Source organism: Triticum dicoccoides, chromosome 7B, assembly GCF_002162155.2.
Source record: "Triticum dicoccoides isolate Atlit2015 ecotype Zavitan chromosome 7B, WEW_v2.0, whole genome shotgun sequence".
NCBI classification, from domain to species: Eukaryota; Viridiplantae; Streptophyta; class Magnoliopsida; order Poales; family Poaceae; genus Triticum; species Triticum dicoccoides.
Genome location: NC_041393.1, coordinates 626,205,273 through 626,212,586, shown reverse-complemented (window position 1 = coordinate 626,212,586; position 7,314 = coordinate 626,205,273).

Sequence of the window (7,314 nt, the reverse complement as noted above, 5' to 3'; positions counted from 1 at the left end):
TGAACATGTGCTCCACCCTTGAAGTTTTGTCAAGTAAAATGAAACAATAAAGAGTACATGTGAACCGGCGAATGACAAAGCAGACATGATGAACGTATTTTCATGTAGCCTATCTTATAAACAAATCTCATTATAATAGTGATCCAAATATTTAAGCCTTAAGCACGTGAGAGGGGTGTTGAAGCTGGCATCAAGCAAACAAAAATTTATGTTCCCTGCTATGAACCCCCAAAACGCGCATCGCCTATAGAGAGCTGGAGGTAGGCATAGCCTGAGATGAATGGGGGCAACTAGCTAGTGTAGCCCATTAGAAAACATGTACAATTTATCTTTGTTATTGTTCTGAAATATAAAAAAAAATCAGTTATCCTACTGATTTATGCAACATACCAAAAAAGCATATACTTCTGAAAACATGCATTTTAAAACTTTGTTCACTTAAAATGTTCATGTAATTTACCAAATGTTCATGCGACTTAAAATTGTTCATGTAATTTAATAATTCTTTATGTAACTGAAAAAGTATTCACATGTTTTCTAAAAAGTTCATTAATTATGAAATATATATTCACACCTATTAAAGATAAGTGAAATTGTATTTTCTTTTGCGGGAAAAACTTCCGATCTATTCATCAACTATCAAGATAGTACAACAAACACCAAAAGTAAAAATTACATCCAACTCTGTAGAACACCTAATGACGACTACAAGTACTGGAGCAAGCCGAAGGCGCACCGCCGTCATCTCCCCTCCATTACCGGAGCTGGGCAAACCTTGTTGTAGTAGACAATCCGGAAGTCGTCGTGCTAAGCCTCAGAGAACCAGTGCACCAGAACAACAACCGTCATCGATGAAGAGATGTGTATATTGAAAAAACCAAACATGTAGACACACGAACGTAGACGAATGAAGATCAGTCCAAGCAGATCCACCGAAGATAGAGGACGACCGAATTCCGCGAGTTTCCCGGAGACAAACCTTCACACACCCTCCGACGATGCTAGAATCACCATCCGAACAAGGGCTAAGCAGGGACCACCTTATTCCATCTTTAGGGAGCCACCGCCACCTCGTCTTCCTGAGTTGGACACAAACCCTATAAAAACTCAAAGAAACACCTATAAACTAAGTCCTCCCACCAACAGGGACCGGGATCCACCGCGCCCCCATGGCCCTAAGGCCACAGAAGACGACGAGGCAGTCCGGCGAGAGGCAGTAAAAACCCTAGGCTGGTGTGAGCATTAGGAGTGAAGGGGTGCGTGCCTATGTGAACCTATAGTTTAAAACAACTTATATTTGGAACCTACAACTGGAATAACTCTCCATGCCTAATATTGCACGTGATCCATACTGTTCATTTCGTCAAATCTCTCACCTTCATTACAGAAATTTTCAAGTACAATTACCTCCTACATATTTCGACAGCCTCGCTTCACTTCTCATCGTCTTTGTGACGTGTCAGTTTCTCAGCATTGGAAGAATTAGCAATGCTGCTAGGATTCTTGTTATTCTCTTTCACTTTTTTGCTCTTTATCTCGACAGTCTAGTCATTTGATGGGAGTGATGGGCATCAGAAGAGAGGTAGCAACAGAAAATGCTAGAGTTATGATCGTGGTTTACTCGGACTTTACACGTATGGCTGGCGTTGCAACAAGTCAGCTTAGGGGAGGAGGAGCTGGAGGATGATCAGCGCGACGGCGAGCACTACTGCATCCTCCACGGCTCCCGCCTCCTCTTCGTCGTGCCACCATGATGACTCAGGGTGGACGTGACGAGCGGGCTTTTGGCCCGGCTCGCGGCCCGTTATGGACCGGACCGTACGGTCCTGGCTCGCTAAATAACATGGCCGGTCCGGTCCGCGAAAAGGAGACCGAAATTCGGTCGGTCCGGTCCGACAAAAGCTCGGTCCGGCTCGGAGGACCGAAGGCCCAGCCCAATTAGATGTTATCTGGAGAGCCCAACACATATACACCGTGCGTGCGTGACCTAGCCGCCGTCCTCGTCCATCCCAGTCTATCCCCGCACGGGCTGCTTCTGCTCTCCCCTGCGCTGCCTCTGTCTCCCCTCCGCCGCGCCTCTGCCTCGCCCTCTCCCCCACCCTCTCGCGCGACTGCTCGCCCTCTCCCCCGCCCTCTCGCGTGACTGCTCGCCCTCTCCCCCGCGCGGTCGTGCCACTCCCTCTCTCCCCCGTGCCTCTCCCTCGCGCCGCCGCGCCTCAGGTTGTCTTCACCGGCTCCGGCCACCGTGCTGCTGCTCCGACGACCTCTCCGACACCCTGGGCCTACATGCCAGTGACTGGACGTCACCAGGACCGTGAGGACCGCCGGTCCGCTCCGAGCTTCAGCTCTGCCAGTCCGGTCCCTGAGATCAGGACCGCTGCGCTGCTCGGTCCGGTCCGGACCGGACCGCCGCTGGCCGGTCCAAACGACGGCTCGGACCGGGACCGGACCGGCCCGGACCGTGTCCACCCTGAATGATGACAATAAGCCAGAGGCAGAGGACGGCGAGGAAACATCTGACTACAATCAGCCAGACAGCGGGATGGAGGGTCCCTATATGGCCATGCACATGCCGAGCCTCTACTGCAAAGCTTCTCTAGCCGCATCATAAGCAGCTAGCTGCATTAGCACTCCTCCTACCAAACACTGTTAAAGTTAACCTTGTTGCATAGGTCTAGTCTCATGTTTATTTGTGTTTGCATGACATTAGTTGTAGTACTCGACAAAGTTCTAGTTAGCTGTAGTCATGGAGTCATGACAGGGCCGGATCGGCAGAGACTGCAGTACAGAGACATAGAGCGGGTGTAGCGCCGCAGCTGGCGGATTGGCAGCCATTAATTGAGTGATGCAGACACCTATTGCTAGGATTAGTCATGTGTCAAGTGCACAAGTCTTACTGGTCCGGTTGTTACGCTAGCTACTTGCGTGCCATTTTGGCCGAGTCATATGGCCGCTGCGGAGAGGCCGTGCAAGGCTGAATCTTGTGCGTGTGTAGCCGGTGCTGAGTGATAATCGGATAACAGGTGTGTGGCTTGACCGATGAGTGTGTGCATGCATGCAGAGGCGCGAGAGCTCTCGCTTTAAGCGACACGATAGCTTGCCCTTGCCGAAGGGAGAACTCGGGGATCAAACTACAACATCACTGGAAAAACATGCGTACAGCCACACGCGCTTGTGCATCAGGACTGTTCGGCCATGATGCTGCTGCTGAACTGAAATTCTAGTACACACAAGTGTAGTAGTATCTCCAGCCTTTATCTGTTATAGGTAATCGCCCGTGCGTTGCTACGGGTGTAAAAATATTTTGGTTGTTACACATTAATTGTGCAAGCGTGTAACTTCAGAATCCGCACACATAAATCATGCTTCGATTTTGCAGGAAAACATTGTAGACTTATTTTTCCCTCAAAATTTCATGTTTTGCTCCATCCGCTGACTGTCTCCACAACCCAAACTTGCCACCGTTAAAAGCGCATTAGGCACCCTCACGGGTACGGGTTTGGGCGAAAAATATTGAGATGGGTGCGGGTTTGATCATGCATTACCCATACCCTGCAGGCGCCATGTTGCTGGTGAGTCCGCTCGACTAAGGTGTACTATGTCAATTAAAAATATATTTAATTATCCATGGCAATCATAAAAGGTAAACTGATTTACAAATATAAGTTAATCTAAAGATTAAGTCGCGTTCTCAACTTCTCCCTTTTTTTGCAGGGAAAAAAAAGGGAGAAGTTGAGAACGCGACTTAATCTTTAGAAATAGTACATTGGTTCTCAACTTCTCCCTTATGGCTCCTTTCTCTTTCTTCCCTTTGCTCCGTTGAGTACCTTCTGAAAATCACAATGAGTAGCAAGAAAAAAATAGTACATTGGAGAAGCTTATCTTAAGAGAAAGTTTATACAAGTCAAAATTTAGTAGCTTGAGAAAAACTTTAAAAGACTGTGATTTCTGCATAAAAACAATACAAATTATATTTTTTCTTAAAAATCTGACGAAAAACACCTTTATTGTATCTCAATGCCCGATGTAAGTCTAAACAAGTGGCAACGAATAGAAAAGAGGTTAATCACTTCATGAACTGAAAGCTCTTAAGGCAATATATCCTTTCTCAGTATATCATAATAATTTCAGCGCTCATCTCCTAAATTCTCAAGCAAGCATTTTCTCCAAAAGAAAAATTGGTGAAGAATTTGATACTACAAGTAAATTAGAGAATAGATTAAAGTATCATAAGAGAATTAAATGTGTGTTTTTAATCGACAAAACGAACTCTAGATGGTTTATGCCTACAGCTGCTCCTTCGATGCCAGCAGCAGGCTAGATCATTTACCTTCTTTTGGTTTCTATTATTCCTTTGATGTACACACACACGCGCGCGCGCATCAAAGACCCCAGGGCTAAATTTCCTTATATAATTTCTATAAGCAAAATACACATGTCGGAGCAAAGAGAGGACAGAAAAATGATCAGTACAAAATACGTGCATAGGTTTGGCATACAATAGGAAAATTGAATGCAAAGGACTGTTTGCAGGGGCATGAAAAGGCTAATAATTCTGCTGTGGCATATCTCAAATTGATTATCATAATATAGTTGTGGTTGGTTCAATCAGCAATTCAGTATCATTATGTATTATTGAAGGTGGTAGTACATACAAATTTCCATTGTAAAATTCTGAATATCCGCACTAATTCAGTAGCACTATTTGACATCCATTGGTTCTGCAAACAGGGTAATATTTCTTGCATGCAACAGCAGCCGATTCCCATGAACTCCTGGACTGTTCTAAAAGCCTCTTTGTGCTTCCTCTGCAGAATTCAACGGGATAACAACAATTAAAATAAAAAGGCACAGAAAAAAAGGAAAAGCATGTCTGTTGACCACGGAAGAAAGTGCACGGCGCTAGGAGAGCTCCGGCAGAAGATTAAGATTATTGCTAGCCCGTGGAGAAAAATGGAGATGTGATGGGGCTGCTGGCGGAGGTCGTTGTTCGAGTGATGGGGTTAGGTTTGAGGGAGGCGGCGTGGCCTGATGCAGTGCTCACACGCACGCTGCTTAAGGGCTCGCAGGTCGCAGCGCACACTGGGTTGGACCCCGGCAGCCATGGCCTGGCCTCTGTCAAGAGGAAGTCACAAAGTTGCTGCTGGTTGTGGATCTCTTCAGGTCGGGGTCTCCGTCGTTGATCTAGGAAGGATCGCAGGTTGGGGCTGGATGGCTGCGCCCCTTGCCCGCAGCTGGTAGTGGTGGTGTTTGGCGGAGGCCGCCACAGCGAGGCGATAGGAATGGCGTAGGGGCGAGGCCGCGGATGGGAACCCTACCCGGATAGGGAGGAGTCCGATCTACCCTGTACCTCACGAGATCGTAAGAGGAGGGGGAGGGCGATGCCAGATTCGGTGGCGGCGACCATGGAAGGGGTAGCGCCAGGGGAACCGATTGGTTCGAGACCTTGGGTTCGGGAGCGAGAGGGAGAGAGAGAGGCGTGGATTCAGTTTGAGGGTTTCTTTCAGTGGAAAAGTAACGTGGGAAGGCAGGCGATCAGGTGGGAGAAGGGATCCACGAAAGGTGCGACGTAAGAGAGGAGAGGGAACCTTAGGTTTCTTTTAGATAGTAGAGATAATTTGACGTGTTGTGGCGCCAGCCTTTGCTCCTGGGTTCAACGTCCCACATGTTCTTGTGCTATGTTCACAAATTGTACACAGATATAAATTGCTCCGGGGTGCTTAGAGCATCACCAGCCGTTGGCTCCCCCAGGAGGCATAAAAATCGCCGCCTGGGGGCGAGCCGGCGGCAATATCAGCTCCGGGGGCGGTTGGGCATCCAGCCGTCGCCCCCAGACATCGATGCCGACCCATTATTCGGCCCCCAGACATCGATATCGGCGCGAATCGGCCCATATTGGGCGCGGTTCGGCGTGGTTCAGCGTGAATTCTTCATAAATAATTTTTTTGCCTCCATAGTTCATCACAGAAAATCAATAAAAATCAAATAAAAATCAAATAGAAATCAAATAGTTCAACAAATAGTTCAACAACAAATAGTTCAATACAAATTATATAGTTCAACAAACAAAAGTCATATTTCATACGTCGTTCCCGGCGTCGCCCTTGAGCCTCCATAGGTGATTCACCAGATCGTGTTGCAGTTGTTGATGCACCTGTGGGTCTCGGATCTCCTGGCGCATATTGAGGTAGGCAATCCAGGTTGCTGGTAGCTGGTGATCAACTTGGGCAAGAGGATCCTCCTTGTAGTATGGTTCAGTGTCAAACACTGGCTCTTCCTGCTCGCTCTCAATGATCATGTTGTGCAAGATGACACAACAAGTCATAATCTCCCACATTTGATATTTCGACCAGGTCTGAGCAGGGTATCGGACAACAGCAAATCAAGATTGTAGCACACCAAATGCCCGCTTGACATCCTTCCTGCAATCCTCCTGAACCTTCACAAAGAAGGACTTCTTGCCTCCTGGCACAATGTTTGAGATAGTCTTCACAAATGTCGACCATCTCGGATAGATGCCATCACCTAGGTAGTACCCCTTATTGTACCGCCGCCCATTGACCTCGAAGTTCACCGGAGGAGAATGACCTTCAACAAACTTGGCAAAGACAGGGGAGCACTACACGACGTTGATGTCATTGTGAGTTCCTGGCATCCCAAAGAAAGAATGCCAAATCCAGAGGTCCTGTGTGGCCACTGCCTCAAGTACCACACTGCGACCGCCTTTGGCGCCTTTGTACAACCCCTGCCAAGCAAATGGACAGTTCTTCCGTTTCCAATGCATGCAGTCGATGCTTCCAAGCATCCCAGGAAATACTCTAGCTGCATTATGTGCTAGGATCCGAGCAGTGTCTTCAGCATTGGGTGATCGCAAGTATTGCGGTCCAAACACTGCCACCACTGCCCTGCAGAACTTGTAGAAACACTCAATGGTCGTGGACTCGGCCATGCGCCCATAGTCGTCGAGTGAATCACCGGGAGCTCCATATGCAAGCATCCTCATAGTTGTCGTGCACTTCTGGATTGAGGTGAATCCAAGTTGCTGGTGCAATCCTTCTTGCACTTGAAGTAGCTGTCGAACTCCCGGATGGAATTCACAATCTTGAGGAAAAGCTTTTGGCTCATCTGATAATGGTGCCGAAATGTTTTCTCGCCATGCAATGGAGCGTCGGCGAAGTAGTCGGAGTAGAGCATGCAGTAGCCTTGTGATAGAGGCGGAGGTGTCCCGTCTTTCAATGAGATGATGGATTTCGCTTTGGTGGAAGTCAACTTTGACGATCCGACTACGAACGTGCGAGGACGTCGCGCCTTAGC